General features: G+C 43.2%; 1 long non-coding RNA gene across 1 annotated transcript in view; it reads right to left on the bottom strand.

Moving 5' to 3' along the window:
- The window catches only part of LOC307191314, a 276,807-nt gene that overhangs the window by 198,194 nt on the left and 53,011 nt on the right, over positions 1–25,602 (bottom strand). Inside the window, exon 3 of the long non-coding RNA XR_013829688.1 lies at positions 3,318–3,370. This is a non-coding gene — a long non-coding RNA (uncharacterized lncRNA). The remainder of the gene's footprint in view (positions 1–3,317; positions 3,371–25,602) is intronic.

Below are 25,602 nucleotides of genomic sequence, written 5' to 3'. Positions count from 1 at the left end.
TAGCTTCCCCCATTACTCCCCTCCCCTTCCTTTACCTTCTTCATAGCACTTCTCACTAGCTGAAAGTAATGTCTGTATTGTCTATTATCTCTCTCCCCATGAGACTGCAAGCTCCATGACTGCAGGCCCTTGTTTGGCTTATCCATCACTGTATATACAGTGGCTGGAACAATGAGTGGCACGTAGTAGGCACTCAATAAATATTTACTCCATGAATGGCTTGTGAAGAAAGCTAAGTGGGCTCTGATGTGTTCAGCCCAAGTGATGGCGAGTACAGAGCTGCTGCTGTTAAACAAGATAGGAGTGGTAAGAAAAGCAGAACGTTTTGAGAAATAACTAATGAATTCAGTTTTGTAAATGTTGATTTTCAAGGGTGCCCATGAGATATCCAAGTAGAGGCTTCCAACAGGTCATGAGTCAAAAATTGGGAGAGACCCATAGATCTGAGAGCTGTTTTAAATCTGCTCGAAAAGAAAACATTTTTCCTTTACTCTCTTAGATTCATTGACTGGGGCCCTACAAATTAGACTGATAAAGACAGATTTATAAGAGAAAAGGCATACAAATTTTATTTGATATTAATTTTTATGTGACACAAGTGAATACGCAAAGAAGTGGATTGGCCTGAGAGCTTATATATCAATTATAACAAACAATGATAAACTGTAGAGAGGTATCAAGATAAAGGAGAAGGGTCTTTAGGCTTCTAGCAGCTATAAACTGTGGGAAATTAAGTATATGAGAAACTAATGGAAGATAAGGGTTATCTTAGCAAGGTTTTTTTGTGCAGGTCCACCTAGTGCCAACTCTCCATCTTCTTCATGGCCATAAAACTTCCCCAGCAGAGGGGATTTATGACAGTCCTTATTTCTCAGGAGTTTCTGCTTTTAGTCAGATAAAGGAAGCTCTGAGAAGGCTTCCTTGTGCTTCTATTGAATCGCAAATATCTTTAGTTCAAAATAATCCTTATGCCAAATTGGCATACTTGGGGGTGGCATATTTTGATCCCCTTCAAAACCATGAGAAGAGATAAGAGAGTAAAAGAGAGAGAGCATCACCACTTAAATGAGGTCATGGTATGCAATGCTTGGGCCCCACTGTGGAGCCTACTCTAGGGTCCTAGAGATCTGGCTCTAAATTTCACTCCCAAGCTGAAAAATACAACGGCGAGATTCCAGCACATTTGTCTGGCAAAATGAGACAGACACAATCCCTACCACCTAGAGAGTTTACGCTTAGCTAAAACATTCCATGTCAGCTGAAGTTAGGGGAAGAATTGCTGGGTCCCTGGAACACCAGCTTGAGTCCCCTGCTACCTAAAACCCACTGTTCTGCCTTGGAGGCACCCACCAGAGTCACCTGAGGAAGCTGAAACATTGCAGCAGCCTGGGAACAATCACTTTGGAACAGAAAGTTAACATAACTGTTCTGTCCAGATCAAGATGGCCTTTAAATAATCTGCACCCATCACAGGCATCTTACTGAGCAGTTTCAGACTCAGTGCAAATTGCCCACAGTCACACTGAAAGAAGAGGGGAAATGCTAAGTCTAAGTGCTAAACCAGTTCTTATCCCTGGTTGCACATTAGAATCATCTGGGAAACTTACACACACACACACACACACACACACACACACACACACACACACACACACACACACAGCTTGAGTCCCACTTCACACCCACTGAATCAGAACTTCTGGGGCTAGAACTTGGACATCAGTAGTCTCCTAAAGCATTACAGGTGATTCTAATGTACAGGATGAGAAAAAATGGTCTCAAACAATAGAAACGTGTCACTGGAAAATTTTTCCTTTCTCCTTCCCCTTCTCTCTTTCCTGGAAATTAATAGAGGACATAAAAGTAATCTCAGCATGTATGTCTCACCCATGGTCAGAATTTGACCATCATCTCCTCTTGGAGCTCTGCTCAAGAATGGCAACTGAATGAATCAGTCGTCTCCCTGTTCCCAAGTAGCCATTGGCGGGGGAAAAAAAAGTCCACTGGAGAAACCAGAGGGAAGGAGGGAGAGTAAATCAGACCCCAGGAACAGTGGGACAGCTTTTGCAGCTACTAACTCATTCAGTGGTATTTCCCTTCCTTCTTCCTTTGCCCTTAAGAGTGATCTAGATACCAACCACTGAGTCAGGTCCAGAATTCATTTTCAGACTTCTTAGAATATACATGCATTAAAATCCCAGGAGCAGGAAACATACTTGCCTTAAATGCTGTGTTGATTGACAATTGAATGAAAGCATTGGGCACAATCCACCCCTGCATCCTTCTTAAACCCACCTTCTTGGTGACAGGACACATTCCTGGTTGTTTTCCCACCTTTCTCAAGAATGACCCCTTCTTCATTGCCTTCACTCCTCCTCACGCTTTTTCTTGGGGGTCCCTGAAACATCTCTGTAGAACTATATAGGGTTCCTCAAGACAGCTTGAAACATGATCCAAGCCCTACTCCTCCATTTTAGAGAACTGGGAATTGAGGTCCAAAGAGACTGAGTGAGGGGTCTGCCCAAAGTCACGGGGCTAATTAGAGATGAAATAAGGACAAGGATCCAAGTTTCCCGACCTCCAAATGCATTCACTCCTTAACTCACCTTACTACTGACTCAGACACAGGAGGAAAAACACCAAAGGGTGATGATCTCTATGGAGATCGTTCTGTCTAGTCTTCTAGATCTTTGGTGTTCAGAATATAGACCTTGGACCAGCAGTGTAGGCATCATCTAGGAACTTGTTAGAAATACAGAATCTCAGGCCCCACCTAGACCTACTAAATGAAACAGAATTTGCATCTTAACAAGATCCTTGGGTAATTCTAATGCACATTAAAATTGGAGAAGCACTTTTCTAAACGATCATTTAGCTGTTTACTCGTGCACAGGTGCAAGTATTTATTTAACACAGTGTATAAAGCAGGATGTTAGGCACTGAGAAGGCAATAATGCCAGAAAAAAGAATGATTTGTCCTAATTATTTTAAACATTTTAGAGACAATGGCAAATTAACGTATTTAGTTGGATAGCATTGATACATGTGGATATGATAGACTGATTTCCATATCAAAATAATTTTAGAATTAATGTTATAATAACTTAAGATAAAAATTAAAATCTAAATACCCATCATCCTGGTACCAAGTACATGTGTCAGTTTCCAATGTTCCCAAACTACTCTTCATTGCTATCCAAAGCCTTCACTTGAATCAAAACCACTGTAATGCAGGGTCGACTGCATTCAAGCCAAGGACTGAGCACCAATTCCATTCTCGTTATTGTAATACTCCTGGAACAGAATAACGTTCCTACCTTAGTCATTGTTGCACCCTTCCAATTTTCCTGGTGTTGTCAAAAACTCATTTCTAAAAAAAAAAAAAAAAAAAACAACTCATTTCTGGTATGGATTTAAGCAGACCCAAAGAACACCTGATCTCTGCCAACTTTCCTTCCCACTTCTCTTATTAACATTGAGTTTCACATCAAGAGCTTGGCCTTTCCTTGTATCTTGGCAACAGAGCTTCCAGAGGAAGTGCAGAGGCAAGGGCATACACAAAGACTGTAACAGAACAAAGGCAGAGAGGATAAACACATACACAGTGAATGAGAGCATATTTATCAAACCCCAGGCACCATGGCTCCTCTGCTTTCTGCTCTAGTACTATCTTTTTGTGCTCAAATAACAGCATTTGTACAATTCTGGTTGATGATTCTAAATTGACTGCTGATTGAAAATAAGATCGAGTCCTCACTTATGAAAATGAAAGACTTTAGAATAAATACACTTGAGGAGAAGAGCAATACATGCACAAAACAGTGATATCAATGCAAGCCAGGATGTTGCAGGGTAACCAAATGAGGGACAAAGGTGAAATGCACAACACATGCTCAAGGGAAAGGCCAAAGACTGGAGGCAAGGAGAAAATTGTCCTTCTCTCGGCAGACTGTTGTGGTGTTGTTTTTGTTTTTGTTTTTTTTCCTTATCCATTTTCATGGTGGGCAGAAGATGGCCATTCCACAGCTTCCAAGTTTACACATTATGGATGGAACCACAGAGAATGCCCATTTCTCATGGTCATGACTACAAAATCCCAACAGAGAAAATGACCAGTTTGGTTTAGATCAGGAGTCCACCCCTGCACCAGTCAGCTATGGCCAGGACCTGTCAGTGATCCCTGACTGTCCATGGACCATATAGGAAGAGGAATCAATTCCTAGAAAAGGGGATGTATTGGCTTGTGAGTTGGACAGATATCCCAAAAAGTACCTGTGAGGTAGAGATATACAGTGACAAACACAGGTGTCAGCCAACAGTAGTACCAAGGCCAGGATTGGCTGTCTGAGTTGAATGGAACCTCACTGTCAGAGTTGTCCACAGGGGGTCCCTTAGGGCATCTCCTAGCACTACCATATCCTGTGATTAAGGTCAACTGAAAACCACAACAACTCAAAACTACGAATGGCCCAGGCTCTTCAGGAATAAAAGATTGTGTCACCCTACAGGGTAAAGAATCACAACCAGTTGAGGTACTTGCTAAACAGAAAGAGAATACAGAGTAGGTAGTGGAAGAAGGTAGTTATAAATACCAGCTACGACCATGTGCCCAGTTATAGAAATAAGGACTGTAATTGTCATGAGTATTTCCTCCACATTTGGCGATGAATACATGTGTCTTTGTTCTCTTTCCTCTCATTATTAAAATAAAACGTACTGACTTTATATCAGTATTTCAATATTGTTAATTTTACATCATAGTATTTAAGTTACCGAATATCAAGAAACACCATTCAAGGACTTTTCCTCCTCTTCTGGGGAAGGGATTAATGCATTTGGGGTTGTTTGCGGTATAGTTATTATGTTAGAAAGAATTATAACCTTGTTATTGTCTTTATTTGAAAATTCAATGTGGTTTAAGGAGAAGCATATGGATGCCAGCTTGACAAGGGGTGGACTTGTGATGGTTAATTTTATGTGTTAACATGACTGGATCACAGGATGCCCAAATATTTGGCTAAATATTATTGCTGGGTGTGTCTGTGAGGGTGTTTCCAGATGAAATTAGCATTTGAATCAGCAGACTCAGTGAAGCAGTTCGCCTGCCCTCTGCAATGTGGCAGGCATCGTCCAGTTCATTAAGGGCCTGAATAGAACCAAAAGGGGCAGGAAGGAAAAATTCGACCCTTTCTGCCTGAGTGCTTGAGCTGGAACATTGATCTCCTCCTGCCCTCTGCATTCCTGGTTCTCAGACCTTGAAACCTGGACTGGAATCTACATCAATGGTTCTCCTGTTTCTCAGGTCTTCGGACTCAGACTGGATTATACCACTGGCTTCCCTGGGCCTCCAGGTTACAGATAACAGTTTATGGGGCTTCTCAGCCTCCATAATTGTGGGAGCCAACACCTTATATTAAATCACTTTCTATATGTATATCCTATTGGTCTGTTTCTCTAGAGAACCCTGACTAATACAGCCTGTGAGCTGGCTTCCCTCATGTCCCCAAGATGGCTGCCATAGTCCTAAGAGTCAAGTATAGGCAACATCCACAGAATAGTTCTTTGGGAGAATTTCTTTCTATCAATGAGGAAAATATTACTCAGAAGCCTCCAGCAGACTTCCCCTTATCTTACTGGTCAGGATTTTATCTAGTGCCCATGCTTAACTCAGTCACAGGCAAGAGGAAAAGGACAACCATGGCTGGCTTGGGCCAATTACAATTCACTTCCAGGGCTGAGGAGCGATCCTTCTCCTGTGAAGCATCCAACACCCTGATACCCCCAAGTTTGGAGTTCTATTAGCAAGAGCTATGGGTAGGGAACCACTGGTGCCTACCATAGCCCCCACTTCCAGAAAGGCATTTCCAGCACTAAAAAGAAGATGCCTTCCTTATCGAACAAAGATAGAGCAAGGATTAAAGAGCTGCTTTCACTCAGCCAGCTTTCCCGTTCCAGCTATGTGGACAAAACACCTGTGCGGAACTGTGTAAGCACAGACAATTTCAAAATAATTCTGAGCCCTCACCATATGCCAGGCCCTATACCACACACTGTAGGGGATGCTGGGCAGGGCCAGGACTGGGTGAGGTGAGACAAGCTAGGCACAAAATTTCAGGAGGCACTCACCCTCAGGGCTGTGCACGTGCAGGTTGGCACTTGAGAGCATGTGCCTCCTTAAATTTTGTGCCTTGGGGACCTCACTTGCCTTACCTAACCTAGTTTCAGCCCTGATGCTGTGTTGTGCCCCCCAAGATTCACCACTCTGTTCAGAATTAAGGCACCTATTCTCCCAGATGCTGGGACTGTGGGTGGCTGGGAGCTCTCAGATGAATCCTTCTTGGAATTTCCCTCAGCTGCAGAGAGCTGCCTTCCCCAGAGCCTCATCCCTTCCTGGCGGCAGCCCCATCTAATAACTGAAGAGCAGAGCTATGAAGGCCCAGCATTCTTGCTTCAGCTTCGGTAAACTCTGCAGCGTCATCCCACATCGAAAGCAGCCCACAGGACTGATTGAGCCCATGGGACTGTAATTACATTGCTGTTCAGCTTCTCCTCCTGTCCCATCTTATTTCCTTCATTCACAGAATTGTTCCCCAGCTACCTTTCAACATGCAAATCTCCATCTCAGAGTCTGTTTCTTAGTGAACTTGTCTGGCAACAGTTGTCTGAAAAAGGTGCAGGAGTTGCCCCCCAAAAAACAGACATTAATACAGGCTACAATGAGGTCCTCATCTCCATTGATAAGACGCAGCACTAATAGATCCTCAAATGTATTAGCAGTGCAAATATTCAAACTTGCTCTAGGGCGAACTACGGTGGGAAACAGAAGGGAAGGCATTGGCAGGTGCAATTCTTCAAGCATTTGAGAGATGGGGTAAATACTGATCATAAGAAGATCATAAGAGATGCACTGGAGAAGACAATGAAAGACTGAGTGTGATTAATCCAAACCAATGAAGGCTAAGCGTTAACACCAGAAGGCCTCCTTGGAAGCATATAAAGAAACTCTCATACCCTGCAGCCAGAGGGCAGAAAAAGCTGAGCATCAGACCCAGGATTTAATTATAAGAATAGCAGAGCCCCAGAAGAGATTGAATTCTCCACCCACAAGTTGTTCCACATGAGAATCTGGTCTCTGATTAGGAGGAGGCAAGACTCTGGCACTTGGGATGGGGACATATAAGTTGATGTACTAAAAAATCCCAAATCCCCAGATTTCCCTGAATGCTCTGGGTCTGCAGAATTGGCTCACTCCTTTTATCAAAGGCTAGCACTCAACCCTTACTGGAAGATAATGCTGAGGCCTCTTCTTGCAAAACAACACATACTGGCCTGTGGTAGTCAGCCACAGAGATGGCTCCAATGGCCCCTGCTTCCTGATATTCCCACTCTTCCATAGTCCCCTTTTACCCTGAATGGGGCTGACTTTTGTGACCAAGGATATTGCAGAAGTGACCAGGTGTGGCTTCTGACGCTAGGTCATAAAAGACCGTGTGGCTTCCCACTTGTTCTTTTTTGGATCACCCACTTCAGGGGAAGCCAGCTGCTATGTTGTAAGGATACTTAAGCAGCATTATGGAGAGAACCACGTGGCAAGGAACTGAGGCTTCCTGCCAATAGCCGACAAATAACTAAGACTTCCTGCCAACAGTCATGTTCGGAGCCATCTCGGAAGCAGATCCTCCATCTCCAGTCAAGCCTTCAAATGACTACAGCCCCAGGCAACATCTTGACTGCAACCTCATGGGAGACCTTGAGCCAGAAACACAGAGGTAGGCCATGCCCAAATTCTTGACCCACAGAAATTGGGAGATAATAAATATTATTGTTTCAAACTCTTAGATTTGGGAGTAATTTGTCACACAGCAATACATAACTAATATACTCTCTCAGGATCTACTCCCATCTCCCATCTTGACCATCACATCAGTAACTACGGTTAAAGTACAACACAACCTAACTGAGGGAGCAATGGATCTTCTAATAAAAGAAAGGGTTTATGCCCCTCAAATAAACTGCAGGACCCAGCTAGCACATGGCAGCAGGAACTAGGATACTAGGTTTGTGACAGAGGATTTAACACTCCAGAAGACAGTGCTGAGACACATCTAGGGTGAATTTTGGAAGTTTGGAGAAAGCAGTGAAGTGGAAGTGCCAGAACTGCCATGGCAAACAGTGGGAAGGGGGATCAAAGTGTTCAGAGGAGCAAGCATGCTAAAGTAGATGCACTGAACAAGACGAGGAAATGCACCAGATGACCTCATTCCATGGGAAGGCACAGAAGACACTCTGTTTATCAAAGTGACGAGGAATGCCCTGGGCACCCGAGACGGGCACCAACATCAATCACTGGGAATTAATCACTGGCCACCCTCTGTAGGGCCAGTCTGATGGTAGGAGATGTTATTGTAGAACTGGCCTCACTGATAGCAATGGGGATGGTAGAATTCTGAAGAGGCCAGCTAGCTGCCCTTAACCACCAGAAGCAAAGAGGTCACAATTACCATAATCCATAGAGATGGTACTAGAACACAGGACTTTTAGGGTAAGACGTAAGGGTAATATTCAGTATACAAAGGAAATCAAGGATAGGTGATCAAGAGACTAGGGGCAACCCAACGAAAACTCATGATCCCTAGTTCAATTTCTGGATCTGAGTCTCTGTTTTGATCTGGATAATTGACTGAAAGAGAGACAAAGTCCCTAGGAGGGAGGACCTTTAACACCATAGTAAGTATGTACAGTAATGATTACCTCAATTCGTCTCTAAAGGGATCTGTGGTCATTTACCCAGGTAGCTGTATACTTGGAGAAGGAGAAATCCCAAATATTTTGAGGAATGTTAGACGTAGGACATAGGTTGACAGTGAAACCCAGAGATCCAAAGCAACAGTATGCCCAACCCCCATTAGGGTGGGGCTATGGGGACCAATTAGTACATGGGATCCTGTCTCAGGTTCAGCTCACAGTGGGTATGCTGGCTCCTCTGACCCACCCAGTCATCCCTTTCCCTGTACCTGAATATATAACTAGAATGGACACACTAGGTTGTCCGCAGAGCCTCCACACATTACAGTGGGAAAGCCAAGTGGAAGTCTCTGAAACTGCCCTTCCCCACTCCAGCACAGATAGTGAATTGAAAACAGTATCCGATCCCTAGGGGAATGGCAAATCTCAAAGATGCGGGGGGAGTGGTGATCCCTACCACATTGCCATTTAATTCACCAGTCTGGCCTCTACAAAAGTCAGGTGGGTCATGCAGAATGACTGTGGACCAGTGCAAACTAAATTAAGCGCTAGCCCCAACTGCAGCCGCTACGCCAGATGTGATATCTTGCTAGAGCAGATTAACATCGCCTCGGGTTCACAGTCTGCAGTCGTAGATCAGAAAAATGCATTCTTTTCAATCTCTATCAGAAAGGAAGATCAGAAACCGTTCTCCTTCACTTGGGACGGACAACAGTACACATTGACAGCCTTGCTCAAGGGTGTGTTAACTCCCCCAGCCTCTGCCAAAATATAGTCCAAAGAAGCCGGGCCCCCTGGACATCCTGCAGAACATCATATTGGTCCACTCTACTGGTGACAATGTGTTACTTGGACCAAGTATGTTGGAGGTCTTAGTAATACACGTGCCCTTCAGATGGAAGGAGAAAAATGCTACAAAGATTCAGTGGCTCCCAGCATGTTGGTAACACACTAAGTTTCTCATTAAAGGATAAGGTGTGGCTGCCATCCAGTTATGTCATGTTTCTCATACCAAGAGAACAGCAGACAGGGAAAGGAGTTACCATTCTGGCATGAATAATTGACCCTGAGAATCAGGAAGTCATAGGGCTGCTTTTACAACTGGGGAACAAGGAAGACTGTGTTTGGCACCCAGGTAAGCCTCCTGGTGTCTCTTAACGGAAAAGGGATAAGTACAGCAGCCGCAGCCCGCTTTGCACCCACCGAGTAAGCCGTTGGTCCAGATAAGGGGAAGGAGAAGCTAGAACGGGTTGTAGAGAAGGAAGACAATTGAGTTCAGTGGCAGCCTCCAGAGCAGCTGCTGTGGTGAAGGCTCTAGTTCATTCCTCTTACAAGTTTCCTCAGGAAAAGAAGCCCCGCAGCCCCAGAGGAGCAATTTGCAGAAGTTATTTACGAAACAAGGGAAGCAGAGGCACAAAGAGTGGGCTGCAGTGGATCTGTGGTGCATTACCCAGATTTACCACCGCTTTTAGGGCTCAAGCACTCATTCCCCTCACCTGTTAAGAGTGATGGCAGCTGCCAGCTAGCCACTGAATCCCTCCAGGCCTGACCCTCTGCTGAAGAGGTCCTTTGCGGAAGATCACACTCTCTTCCCGGGGACAGCACATCCAATGACTGGTCAATGTGGGGATATAAGACCCACACCTTTGTCTCAATTCAGGGTAACTCTGAAGGGCTATTTCAGCTGCATAGACACCCGTGGGATTAGTGACACCTTCCTTAAACTGCAACACAGTTCACCTTCTCCCTCACCCAACAATGCTATCTTCACTTTCCCAAAGGTATGGATCCCAAGAGGACTCCCCAATAACCTTCCTGCACACAAACCTCCATCTCATAATCTATGTCCCAAGGAACCCGAGCTGCAACACATGCATTGTCTCATTTGCTGCTCACCACGACTGAGACTGTATTTGTTTTACTATCATCTTTACTATTATCCCTATTTTACAGAGGAAACTCGAGCTCTAAGAATTTTAATAAACCTGCACCCTCCCTGGTTCTAGAGCCTACATGCTTAACAAAAATGGATAAGCAAACGCTAATCCTTGTCCTCGAGTCAGGCAAATACCGCCCCGAGTGAGACGCTGGGTGCAGTGTCAAGCCCTACCTCTTAGAATGTCTCCTTCCACTGTGTGTTCCTGGGACCTCGGGAAGTTGCAGAGGAAGGAGGGAGGGCACTTCTGTAACCCAACTCCCCTCTCCAGGCTCCGTAAGCCTCCCCACTCTATTATTGTGGGTTCCCAGGGTCATCTCTCAGGAGATCGAAGCTCTCTCTTGTGCTTGTGACGCTGTGCAGAGGAGTCTCCTCGACATGACCAGCTGCCACTGTGGGTCCCAGATTTCAAGGTAGCTGGAGTGACCCCCATGCACGGTGATGTTGGGCCTATGAATTCAGTGGTTTGTGAAGTGATATATGGCTAGAAAGTTACATAACTGCAGAGATCATCCAGGTTCAGTCTCTTCTCTTCCCACCCCCAAGCTCTCAGTCCCTCCCTTGAATAAGGCTCTGTCACCCAGTCTCCCCAACGTTCCCAGGTGACAGTGCTAGATAGAGGAAATGCTTAATGGGAATATGGCTAAAGCTGTCTCCACTATGACAGAGGGACAGATTGTCATCAGCTTCTGCAAGTTGATTCTCATTTTATTCTCTGAGCAGTCTCTTAGACGACATCTGGACTCCCATCAACTTCCCATCAACGTTGCACGTATGCAACATTTATAAGTAACCAGGCAGGGCAATGGAGCGTGTTCAGTCATTTTGCATAAGAACTTCCCTAGCACAAAATCTATATATAACTCATTTGGCAACCCCCTTTTCTACCCATTAAAGCACCAGTGCCGAATATGTTCTTAGGAGAGCTCACAGTCCTTCTGCCATGGGCTCCCTGAGGCCACAGAAAGAAAATTCCAGGTATAGCTTTTCCCCTACCCTTATATCCACATTTCCAATGTCCCTTAGATTTGTCTCTCATTTTTCGCAGCCAAGCTTCTTCTGCCTAGGAAGGTCGGTCTCCTTCCCCCCACCCACTTGTGCAGCTCATTCCTGCCCTTGATCTCCTCTCGTGCCGTTTGCCACCCTCCTCCCCTCGGGAGCATCTCCTTGGCTTCTTCAGTAATCCACATGCACTGCATCCTCCCCCAAGATACCATCCCTGAGGAGGCTCATTCCACTCTGAGCATTCGAGATGCCTTATCTGCATGTGCTTGCACAGATACTGGACTATAACTGCCAATTTTCAATGGATTCTGACACAATTTTAGAGCCAGAGTACTGTTTCTAAGTGCAGCCTCTGTCATTTATGGGCATGTGATCCTAGGGAAGTCTTCTCCAAGCTTCACTCCCCTCATTTGTAAAATGGAGACAGTAACACTATGCAGCGTGTTTGTGGAGAGAACTAATGGGGTAAAGTAATGGGATGTGACCTTTAAATTTTCAAGTGTTATCCAAATGTAACTTTATCATTACTGTGTTGTTTTCCTCCAATGCCCTCTGAGGTCTCATTTTTTACTCCCTTCCTAACCCTCCCCTGGCTCATATATAGTGCCAGGAACACCAAAGGCTAATATTAGATGTAGAGGAAAGAATGAATAAAAGAAAACCACTTGTCCAACAGAGTGAATCTAGAACTTTCTCTACAGGGAAACACCCCGAAAAGGGTTGAAACTTATTTGCGGCCCACCTTGCAAATCCATGCTGAGAAAAGGAGGAAGAGCATCAAAACCCTTCCATTCCTCATTCTAAAATGGGGCCAACATTGCTAACAAGGGACTAATTGGCCTCTGGAACCCTTGTTAGCTACCCGCCTCCCCAAAGACTGTTACCTTTAAATGACCAGCTCTTCTAATCCCCTTTAAAGAGATCATTTTTATCTCCATGATATGATCAGTTCCTCTTCAACAACTAATGCAACCCTTAGTGTTTTCCATTGCTTTCTAGCTGTGTCAGATTTCCCTAGAAGACAGAAATGAAAGTGATGACTAAGAAGATTGAACTTAAAATTCTAATTTTTGATTCCCCCACCCACCCCTCCCATTCCTGTCTCCTTGCCTTCTGAGGGGGGAAATTACCATTTTTACAGAGTGTAAAACCTTCAGCTTGCACAATTACATGTGGACTTGCAATCTTTAAGTGCAGATTTAGTTCATTTACTTGAGACGATACAGAGCAGAACCTACTCACAGAATCCAGACTTATTTTTTCCTATGCCCCTGACAATCTTCCAAAGAGACAGAAAGGGCTACATGCCAGAAGGGTACTAGTTACGGTCTATTTCCCCTCTGTCACTTAGAAACAATTAGGCATTTACTTATCAGCCTCTGCATTGGCTGTATTCTATATCCCAACCTTGCCTTCAAGTCAAATTATTTAAAGCACCACATCTGGAATACAGAAGGACATTGGAAAAAAGAAAAACAAACAAACAATGAGGTGGGGAACAAATAATAATATGGAGTCTTTCTTCAGACTATCTGAATAGACACTCATAGAACATTTCCCTCACAGAAACAGGATGAGATTTCTCAACTGGGTTTGTTTTTTTTTTCAGTGACCCAAACTTGAGTAATACAGTCAGTACTTTGATGACTATCTAAGATAATTAAATGGTTATGGTGACGTGTGAATGTGGCCCATTTTCCAGTGTGGTCTGTTCCAAATATGCTCATACTTAAATCAAAATCGCCTACAGTTTAGCAAACATCTTAGCCCCATTCTCAACTAAAGGCAAGTTCTCTTGTCTGCCAAGCTAACAAAAAGTAGACCATTAGCTTGCCCAAACTATCTTTGAGGGAACTTTTGGAAGGAGGAATGGTACCCCTGGTGTAGTTCAGATCATCCTGCATGAACTCTACACTTCCTCAATATATTTATTGAAATCCAGGCACTAGAACTACAAAACTAATCCAAACCACCCCTAAACAGAAGAAGTTCATGGTCTCAGACTGACTCATTAGCAGATCATTTTAATACAACTCAGGTAATGACAGATATACAGGGGCTGGGGTTGGGTAGGGGTAGAGAGAAGAAGTTTCCTGACCACATCTTAAAGGATAAGCAGGAACTGGACAGGAAAAGGTAAGAAAAAGGGCCAATTCAGGCAAGGAGAATAACAAAGAATCAGGAGAATCAGCAAACATTTTTACCCCTTATATGCAGCTACCATTTTGTGGAGTTGAGCCTGCCCTTTCGTTCCTCTCTTGTTCTGGAGCCCCCAGGAGAGGCTGACCTGGAAAGCCTACCTCTAACACCCACTGTGCATCCTCGAGGCCCTACTGTCTCAGTGACCCTCCATCACCACTCCCAGGAAACTCAGAGGTGCCAACACTCTACAGAGATCTACGCTGAGCTGAGGAAGTAAGGCTCTCCTCCTTCTTGAGACTTGCTGTGACGGAGGGGTCCCCATGCAGCACTTAGTGTCTTCCACAGCCCTTGCAGCCTCAGCCCAATGGGTTCCCTCCAACCCTAAGGACTCAGAAATGACTCCATCAGGGGATCTGCCATGGGAGCTGAGGAACTCACCATGGCTTCCTCAGAATCCCCCTCTCCCCCCACTAAGCCTAAGAGCTTCGATGTGGGAGTAGGCTCCTTCCCCCTGTAGGCCCTCATCCTTCCCAGGTAGTTCCTCACTTTCCCCGCCCTCTAGCTTCTGGCCGGCTGCCCTGCCAGTGTGCCAGACGGCCCAGAGACACATCAGTCCTGACCGAGGACACAGCTGAGGCTGCAGCTGCGGCTCCTGCTACATCATTTCTCTCTACTTTAATCACAGATGAGAAAGCAAGTCTCCAAACATCATTTTCAACACCAGAAACTGTTAACAGCAGATGCCTCTGGAGCAGGGAACAGAGCAGATGGGGTACAGGATGGAAGGAGACTGGCTTTTTTATACCCTCCTTAGTAGTTGTGAGTGTTGTGCTGTGCTGATGGTTTGCCTATTCAAGGAGTGTAATTCTCTAGAAAATTACTTTAGAAAGAAAAGTAATTTTTTTGAAACCCAGAGTTTTCAGAGTATTTTCTAGAAAGCAATACTGAGGCCTTTCCTTTGTACTCAAATGGCTTAATAATCTTATAGGTAAAAAGTAGGTTAAAAAAAAACCAATGTTGATCAAGAAGACAGATATCAGACACTAAACCCACTGTGAGACCTTAATAAAGTTTCTTTACCTCTCTGTGCCTCGGTCACCACATCTGTAAATTTGGGATCATTATAGTACCTGTCTCACAGACTTATGGCGAGATGAAATGAACAAACGTATCGATACATGAAGTATTTGGTGTCTACCAGCTAGTAAATACCATCTCATCGATTGCTAGCAATCATTACCCTAAGTTGCTGCTCACCTCTGTCACCTTCTGCTATGGAGCGTGGTAAGAAGAAAAATAGGTAAACATACCTCTGAGAAGAATGGCACATAGATTATTTAAAATGACATCTGAGTGCTTTCAAAACCCCCATCACACTTTGCCATGTGTCTCCAGCCTGTTGGAGAAACACTTCCTTTGGTGTGAGCCGCCTGTGGTATGCAATATAGGACCTGAGTCAGGGACTGGGTTCAAGCCATTGTTCCTCCACTAACCTGCCGTGTGCCTCTTGGGCAAACGGCAAGGTTTCCAGTCTTAGTTTCTTCACAGGAGTGTCACGGGGCCAAGTAATCTAGTGTATGTGTAAGGGCTTTGTAGCCACAAAAACCCTGCAAGTGAGGTGCAGTTATTTAGAAAATACACAAGTGATGGCCTATTAAGTAGAACAGCTGAGTTAAACAGAACAAATGTCCAGGAACCGGAACCACCCAGAAGTTTCTACACTGCCAAGAGAGAAGTTTACTTTCTGGTAAAACTCTGCAGTGGTTAAATCAACTGCTGAAGAAGTAACCCCGTCCCAGAATACTCTCCTGGTAGGTTGTTAATACCCCCTTGGTCACCACCCTCCCAGGGTAGAAGAGCCCTGAGCCTCTGAGATGTTCCCTTTCTCTTCCAGATGTTTCCTCTGGGTCCACACTCTGAGTCCTTTCACTTCTCTGGAAAGAACGTGTTCTCTTCAAATCCAAGGCACCAAAACATGCTGCAGGTTCATAGTTCAATCCACAATGACTTTTTTTTTTTTTGCGGTACACGGACCCCTCACTGTTGTGGCCTCTCCCGTTGCGGAGCACAGGCTCCGGACGCGCAGGCTCAGCGGCCATGGCTCACGGGCCCAGCCGCTCCGCGGCATGTGGGATCTTCCCGGATCGGGGAGCGAACCCCGTGTCCCCTGCATCCGCAGGCGGACTCCCAACCACTGCGCCACCAGGGAAGCCCAACACAATGACTTTTTTAATCAGTTCAAAGGAATCTCAGAGAACAACGTTCACCAGTTCAAAATAAGTCAGTTAATCTCTCCAGGCCCCAGCTTCCTTACCAGGAAAATGATACTTCAAATTCTAAGAGTCACATGAGCTTGGCACAAGTGTAAACTTAGTTTTCACCGTTTCTTCTCTCTCTATCCATTCTGGTTAATTCCATAAACTTCTACCCCTAGACGCAGGCTGAAATCCACCTCACTCTCAGCTCCCTCTGGTTTTGAAAAGGTGGGTCCTGACTTGTTTGAGTTCTCAGGTATGAAAGTTTGCTCTCCTGCCTGGCTCACCTGGCCGGAGTTCTCACACAGCTGTTGTTTAGTAAATTCTTGCTTAGTGAAGAGACAAAGGAAAGAATGCTTGGATGAAGGATTAGCTTGTTCATTCACTCAACAAATATTTACTGACTGTCTGTTATATACCACAGAGAGCAGTTCAGTAAGAACCTGACCCATCTGTTAGGTGGAGGTGGAGGTAACGGGGCTCGGCAGGTGTCCCCGAGGAAGTGAAGTTTGGCTGAGATTTGAAGGAAGAGTAGGAGGTAACTCTACTAGGAGCATTCATGAGCCCAAAGGCCCTGCAGTGGGAAAGAAGGAAGATGAGTGGATGAACGAATGAATGAATGAGTGAATGAGTGAACTAACAAACCTATGAATGGGCAGCCAGGTCTTACCCTTGGTAACTGGTACCTCTCACTGGGTTCCTTTTTCAATTAGCACATCCCTGTTGCCAGACATGTGTGGTTACATCTTATCAGTCTACAAAGCAGGTGAGTCCTGGACACCTACCAATGTGGTTAGAAAAGAATTTTGCAGTATTTAGATAAACATTTCCTCGGTTTCTACTCTGTGGGAAAGCAGTCATTATCCAAATGGAGAGCTGAGAAATTTCAGAGTTTTACTACTTCAGAGGATTTACTCCTTTCAACTCTTCACTAATTCACCAGTTTTCCCCGATTTATAGTTTCCATTTCAGCCCTTTCCATTATCAGCATAGTTGAAACACCTCCCCAAACTGGCTATAGCAATTTAGATATTTTCATTTTGCAATAAGATCCAGTAAATCTAGTATAGAATTTAACCATGTTTTTCCTTCACAAGGTGAAAATCCTCAAGGGAGATAAGTTTACTAAGCAAACAGAAGAAAAACTTTTGTCATTCCTGAGAAGGGGGAAGGAGGGGGGAAAAAACCCTGTAAATGTCACTAGTGACTAACCCCATCTATTTTTGGCAGGCCCTGGGGGGTGTTAGGGCTTTCCAAGTGGTACATTGAACAGTGACATTCCTATGAAAAAGGAATGTGCTGCCTCTGCTCCCTGGAGCGCTCACCTGCAGCAGCTGGAACTAAAAGTCTTAAAGGTGAGTGGGAATCAGGGGCTCAAGTGCAGTTTCCAACTGCACCCCGACCTGCCCTTGGGTACCACAGGTCACCTGCATTTTTAAAGCCCACAAATCAAGCATGTCTCTCATCTGACAGCTTTCCCCAGGCCACTGTGGACTTGTGATGATACCTTTTTAGCACTTGCCTCTCCTGCTGTGTCTATTACTATCGACTCCATTTATACCTGACTTAGGACAGATGCCCAGATCTGTTCCCATGAACTCTAGAGTTCTGCCCTGAACTCTTATCAAATCCACAGAAGTCCTAAGAAAGATGTCACTGTCAAAAGTTCAGAAAGTGTTCCTGTTGTTAAAAATGACATATTATGCTGGTGTACGTTGGAGACATATTATGCTGGTATACGCTGGTATACTGCCCAGGACTAGACCTGGGCAGCAAAGGAAATATGTCCTTGCCAGGGTTTTTAGGTTCCACCATATTTGTAAGCACTTCCTATATTCACCACTTTGTTTTTTCCCGAATGAGGTCAAAGGCATTCGATTAAAAATAAATGTTTGCAGAGGTGGTTCATTATAAGTCTCTCTACTTTTGTGTATGCTTGAAATTTTCCATGATAAATGGTTACAAAAAGAAAAATAAATAAGCACAGCATTTCCATAGCACAGCATGCTATAGGATCCTTGCTGCTTTACTTTCTTCTCCCCAGCACCACCAAAGACATCCACAACTAGGGAAGCTCCGAAAGCTGAACTTCAAGCTGTATGGGTCAGCCCTGAATCCCATTTTGCTCAGTTGCTTAGAAGTGGAGCTCAATTTTTTTGTATCTTACATTCCACCAATACTTCCATAAAGAAACTCTGTCTCACTGTGATTAAAATTAAAGATTCACTTCTTCTGAGAAGGAAATTACATATTAACAGGCATTCTGATGTTATTCTTACCTTTTACTTAAAAGGTAACTGTTTTAAGGACATTAATCATTGCTATACTATTATTGGGAGTAAATTTTATTCCTATGTCTAGAAAACATATTAGCAAATGATGATGTCACAGTAGTTAAATTTTGCAATACAACACTACCTTAAGGCTAAAGCACAACACAGATAAGTAAAACACTGAAAATGAATTCTATAAATGTCATTGACACAAGTTAAAAAAAATCCATTGAACATTTACAAAGTTAATAATAATGCCTAGCATGCTTGCATATAATCATGCGGGTGAAAATATGCTGGCTCTTAGGAACTGTTATAAAAACTCCACATTCCACCTACACAACTTCTGGGTCACAAGCATTCTACTCCCAGTTGAAAACCATTCTCTCAGAAGGTGTTTTTAAACACACCCACGGTCATGACAAGCTGGTGTTCCACCTCCGCCTGCCCTGTAGATGGAGACTGGTAGACACACGAAGGAGATGGGGCGGAGAGCTGTGGACGCGGACTCGATGCCCACTGTGACCAGAGCCCTAGTCCCACCCCACTCCACAATACCCCAGCTTGGCCCTGACGTCAAACCTGGGCTCTGGATGATAACAGGAAACAAATGCCTCATGCTCCATTACAGCGTCCACGTGTTATTCCAAAGAAAACCTTAGAATCTGCTTGATAATAGGGATCATTTTAAACTCACAAGATGATGGCCAGTCTGAATAGTGAAAACCTCCTTTATGCTTTAATGTGATTTATTAGTTTCATTACTTTCAAAATTATGGTGTAACTCTAAGGTAGGCTAACGAAGAACTGTTTTATGGGTATCTCTTGCTTGGTGCATGCAAGATTTTTTAAAAAAGGAAAAGTTGCACCACCCAAGCTTTCTTAAGAAACCCTGCTCCAAGACGAGGGAGCAACTGGCAATCTGCAGCAGCAACTGCAGAGTGAAGCATAAGACGAGGGCCTCAACACAGCTTCCCAGAGCTGTACAGACAGTGCCGGGAGCCCCATGCGAAAGATGAGCGTGTGCTGTGTGAGTTCAACATACACATCAGTTTGGGTCCCACCACATCCACGTGCCTACATTCACATGTAGCATGCATGTTGTTCCTCATAGCAGTCTCCTTTCTCTTGCCCATAGCTATCCTGCAGGAGGTGGTATATTGACCCATATTCCAGAATCCTGAGGGAACCTAGCCCAACACCCAAGTACTCTCACTCTTACAGTAAATGATTCTTATAAAATCAAAATTCCAATATGCCCTTTCAGATTAAACAAGATTCAAGGGAGTAGGGTTCCATGTAAACGATTATGTAAACAAATTCAGGGAGAAGACATGACTTAGCCAGAGCAAGTGAGAATAAATATAAAGGTGGAATTTCTAGTTCCAGTTAGAGAATTAAATATTTGTGTTTATTATCCCAAAACCCATTAAAATGCTTACAAAAAGAAAAACTGTTAAGGGAAAAACCCCTAAGCAGCCAAGGGAATCTGCCTATGGGACTTAAGCCACAGGTGTGGGCAGAATGAAATGCCAACAGAACGGGGAGATTAAGTGAAAAGTTTACACTGGATGACGAGGCACTCATGCAGGTACACACGCACCACGCACTCCCTGACATCGCCCCTTTTGCCAACATTTTCATGACTCAGCTATCAGAATACTTGCAAGGCAGGTTTATGTCCTCCAGGCAACAGTTTGGACAACTCCTCTCTGGGGAAACTGAATAGCCCAAGAGAAACCTGTCCCCACTCCCTGCATATAGTGACGTTTAAAGATCCTCCAATGGAAAAATTGAGAGCCCTGCCAGTTCTCTCTTCGGAAAAGCCCACCAGCTGATAAGCCCCACCTACGTAAAACTTCCAGTCAGCATTTCAGTGCCTCTCCCTTAAAAATAAGTAACCTTAAAAATTAAGTAAATAAGATATTTGAGAAAACTCACACTCTTGAAAGAAATAGACCAAAACAAACTATCTGGAAGAAGAAATTCAGGAGAAATAAAAATACAAGTAGTAGAAAAATAAAAGGTTTTAAGCTAATATTAATTTCCTCAGAGAGATAAAAGAAGATATCATATTCATGCAACAAGATGCTATTTTTTAGAAAGAGAGTTCTTGCAAATTCTAAATATGATAGCAGAGATGAAAAGCTCCATGGAGGCATTAAATAATAAAGCTGAGTAAATCTCCCAGAACGAATGGGAAAAAGAGAAAGAGACTGACAGGAGGAAAAAAGAGGTTTTCTTTAAAAAATAGAGGATCAGTCCAAAAGGGCCAATATCCAGAAAGGGAGAATAAAGAAAATAGAGAGAGAGAGGTAAGTGGGGAGGGAGGGCTAAAGGGAAGGAGGGAGGAATAAAGAAATATCATCCTGGCAAGCAGTGCAGCTCTTATGTAGTTAGGGCTGAAGTAATATAGCACATCATAGAATGTTGAGTTCTAAATCAACAATGGCAAAACCTGAAAACCAATGGAATTTACAGTGCAGAGTCCTCAGAAGACTCAGCAACTGGCAATCCGAGAGACTTCAGAAACTGGGGGTTAAGGTGAATCAATCAAACCTAACAAGGGCTGAGTGAAGGCCACTTGACAAGCAATCAGAGCCTTCTATCCCCTCCCTGCTCTGCACCACTGGGTCTACACCTTGCTCTTCTTCACAGCCCTGGAAGACAGCCGGTTTATTCTTCACAGAAACTCTGGATTGGAGGTCAACTGGCCCGCTTGTAGGTTTGGGAACAGTACAACAAACTAGGGCATTTAGTGATCCTAAAATGCTGAAACTCCCAGCTCTTCTTCCCCAGCCCTGTTTCCCCGGTTGGGTACCAAAACACTGGCAGCATACATGTAAGCTTGACAGGAGATAAGAAAAGTTTCCTTCTGGAAAATATGACCAGTACCACCCTCCCACCCAAAAAAGTCCAGAAAAAACTGAATCAGAGGTTTCATAAAATAGTGATTCCAGATCACACTACAGTAGGAATCTCAAAGTCATCAAGCCCCAACTATAAACTCAGAGCTTCCAATTAGCCTTTTAGTCCTCTACTCTAATCCTGAGCAGACATCCAAGGGTTACCAGATATCTAAGGAAGGCCTAGAACAAGGAAACTAGAGAACAAAACAAAAAGATAAAAGCAACCTGGAAGAAAAAAAATACACAGGAATTAAAACAAATTTAAAAGTATTAGTAATACTCTCAGGGAAATATGAGACAATGTTATACCCTTAAAACAAGAAAAGGAATCTTAAAAAGGAACACACACTTTACCAAAAAAAGAGGCATCAGAAATTAATAAACATGATGGTAATGAAGAAAAACTCAAAAGAAGGAAATCTGATTAACAAGTGTTTCAGAAAGAGGGAACAGAAAACCAAGGGGAGGAAATCTTCATTAAAATTCAAGAAAATTTCTCAGAAGGGAAATATCTGATTTCCTGAAAGGACCACAGAGGGCCCAGTATAATGGATGAAAATCGGCTCACGCCCAAGAACATTATTGTGAAATTTCATAACACTGCAACAAAGGGACGATCCTTCTTTGCCTTGACTCCTAGAGGATGTTCTCCACCAAAACAAAAGAGTAAACCAAGAAAGAGGAAGAGATAAGAAATCCAACTCAGGAGAAAAACATAGGAAATTCCAAGGCTGATAGTGAAGGGAAGTCCCAGGATGACAGCTCTGCAACAGTGTGGAGAGCACTCAACCCAGACAGGACAAGGTTGGAGGAGTGGGGCCTCTATTCAAGAGAACGACAGACACTGGTAGGTTACCTAATGATGGCTGACTGTCTGTCAGAAGGTGGGTCTGCTAGAAGGTCAGTACAAAGAAAACTACACAAATGGGAGGAAAGGCAACAGTTAATTTCAGGAAAAATAAGAAGAAACAACCATAGTCTGTGGTGCTCAACTGTGAATTATATTTTCATAGACAAGTTACATAAGCACAGAAGCTGATTTAAGCAAAGTGTATTATCCTCAGAGCATGGGGCACAGGAACAGAGGGGAATGGGGTGTAAGACAGTTGGATGCTTATCTACCATAATAAGTGACAGAAAATCTCTAAAAGTCACAATTTACAACAGTATAATCTAGGTATATTATTTGGAAGCACCAATATGTAAACTCCAGAAGAAATGGCCAAAAAAATGAAAAATGGTTCCCTTTGGAAAGGGGCACTGGAGGAGTGTGAGGAATGATGCGGGGAATCACTGTTTTGTTATAAATTTGTCAATACTATTTAACTTTCTAAATGATGGACGTATATACCTTTGCTAAAATAATTTTTAAAAATATGTTATGCTTTTTTCAAAATGAAAAAACAAACATAAAGGACTTCAGTTTTTTTTCTTCCTTGCACCAGCCGGCATGCAGAACTTTCCCTACCAGAGATCGCACCTGCGCCCCCTGCAGTGGAAGCATGGAGTCTTAACCACTGGACCATCAGGGAAGTCCTGGACTTTAGGTAGTTTTTTTTTTTTTTTAATAAATTTATTTATTTTTGGTTGCGTTGGGTCTTTGTTGCTATGTGCGGGCTTTCTCTAGTTGCGGCGAGCAGAGGCTACTCTTCGTTGTGGTGCCCGGGCTTCTCATTGCGGAGGCTTCTCTTGTTGTGAAGCACAAGCTCTAGGTGCGGGCTTCAGTAGTTGTGGCACGCAGGCTCAGTAGTTGTGGCACAGGGGCTTAGTTGCTCCGTGGCATGTGGGATCTTCCCGGACCAGGGCTCGAACCCATGTCCCCTGCATTGGCAGGTGGATTCTTAACCAATGTACCACCAGGGAAGCCCCTGGACTTTAGTTCTTAATTAAAATAATAAATCAGTATGGTGAGGGAATATTGACTCCTCCAGATAAGGGGCTAGTCTTATTCTCCTCATTCCCAGCATCTAGCACAGAGTAGGAACTCAATAAATATTTGTTGTTTGGTTGATTGCTCTATTCATGGGTGTCTTGGGCTACATTAATAGAACAATTCTCGGGAGAAAGTTAATAGGTAACATTCATTGAACACCTACTTTGTGTCACTCTTTGTTCTAAGTTCTGGACATATATCACATTGTTTAATTTTCACAACCCATGAGAAAGATGCTGACATTGTCCACATTTTATAGACAAGGAAACTGAAGGACAGAGGAGGTTATATAACTCTTCAAGTCACACAGCTAGGAGATGTCAAAGCTGGATCTAAACCCAGAGTGGCAGGCTTTGTTGTCTCTGCTTTTAACCACTAAGCTTTATATCCAAGGAGGAGGTATTGTGTGGTCAGGCCACAGTTGGAATATTCTGTTCTGTTATGAACACACACACAAATACACACACACACACACACACACACACACACACACACACACACACACACAGAGTCTTTAGAGGTGGAATGTAATCACAGGAAGTTGAACAGGATGTGAGAAGACCATGCAAGAGGGTGTGGAAAATAGGGATAGTTTGTCAATGATGACAGTCTAATGATGTTTCAAGGGGGCTGATAAAGAAAAGGGGACTGGGCCCAAGCAGTAAACTAGATCCAACAGTAGAGATTATCCAAAGCTGTATTTCAGGTTAAGGAAGAACTCTTCCACAGTTCAATGGAAAATCAACTACTTTGGAAAACAGATGATCCCATTATTGAAAATCATTAGCTCATCAAACTCCAGGTTTGGAAGAAAATCTAAAGGAACTTCATCCAGTCAACCTCAGGATGCTTGGATCACCTTTACATCACCCTCCTAAAAGGTCTTCTCAAACATTTCAGAGATAACACACCAGAGGCAGCACATTTGAAAATATATATATTTTTTAATCAAAGTTATACATGCACACAATTTAAGGAGTTCTACAAGATTCACTAAGGAAAATAGAAGCTCCTCACTGGAGGTAACCACTTTCAATTTTTTTTAAGGTAATTCTTTTAGAAAATTTTATGTCTGTATCTCTAAATAGCCTCCTTACATTGCTATATCTTGATTGTTCAATAGTAGGTATTCTCCATTAACTTCCCGCAATATTAGATGACTCTGCTCTCTTTCATTCCTCACCCCAAGTATACACACATACCCTTTTCTTCTCCTTATTATTCTGATATACTTTATGTAGTGATTGTGGTTAGATCAGCATTTAGTGTTTACATTACTATAAGCAAGCACTATTCAGAGTTGAGGCATGATGTAAACCATGATTATTTTTCCTTTCCTACACATCTTTGTACTTCCTCTGGAATGAATAAAAAGTCTCACTTTTTGCCTTTGATTAATTTCTTATGTACTTATTTGTAGTTCAAACCCTCAATTCTCTGTCAAATGTCTGAATTTCCTCTCAAGACACTCAACACATGCACAGCTGCACCTTTGGCATCTGGGGGCTTCCTTTCCCATCACGTGGAGAGTCCCTTCACCTTTCTCCTACTTCCTGTATCTCCTGTCTCTCTCTTATCTGATTTTCTCCATTGTTTTAATGGTGCTCATTCCACAGTAGTTTCTTGAGAAAGGCTGTATGGGAGATAAATTTTTTGAATGTTTTCAAGACTAAATATATCTTTATTCTACCTCACACTTGATTCTAAATTGGATTCTAGTGTTGCTGTAGAGAAGTCTAGAGTCATTCTGATAGCTGTTCTTTGTATGTGGCCTGTTTTGTCTCCCTTGAGACTTTTAAGATCGTCTCCTTATCTTGAGTGATGGACATTGAGAAGTTTCACAATGCTGTGCCTTGGGTGTGGGTCTATTTTCTTCGGCACTCAGTAGACAATTTCAGTCAGGAAACTCATGTCTTTCAGTTCTGGGAAATGTGCTTGATTTCCTCCCCTTAGTTTGTTCTGGTCCCTCTTTTGGACAGTCTTATTCAGAAACTGCACTTCCTGGACTGGTCCTCTAATTATTTTATCTTTACTTTTCTCCCCTATTTTCTATCTCATTTCTTTGTATTCTCATTCCTGAGATGTTTTCTCAACATTTTCCTCCAACCCTTCTACTGAAATATTCATTTTTGATGTCATTTTTTCAATTTCTAAGAGCTTTTTGTGTTCTATTATTTGCTTTTTCTAGTATCCTATTTTGATCTTATGGTTAATTCTTTCTCTCTCTAAAAATGTTAATAATAATTTTTTCCTTGAAGTTTTCTTTTTGCATAATCTCTTTTTTCCCCTTTGAGTTAGCTTTTTCCAGTTGTTTGTTTGAGTTTTTGGTCTCTGTCTTTCATTTGAGGTTGTTCTCAGAGGTCTGGTATTTCTTGGTTGTATGCTCAAATTAAATAGGAATTTA

Source organism: Stenella coeruleoalba (genome assembly GCF_951394435.1).
Source record: "Stenella coeruleoalba genome assembly, chromosome: 9".
Classification (NCBI taxonomy): Eukaryota; Metazoa; Chordata; class Mammalia; order Artiodactyla; family Delphinidae; genus Stenella; species Stenella coeruleoalba.
The sequence above is the reverse complement of the archived record's forward strand: the minus strand, read 5'-3'. Positions and strand labels throughout refer to the sequence as shown.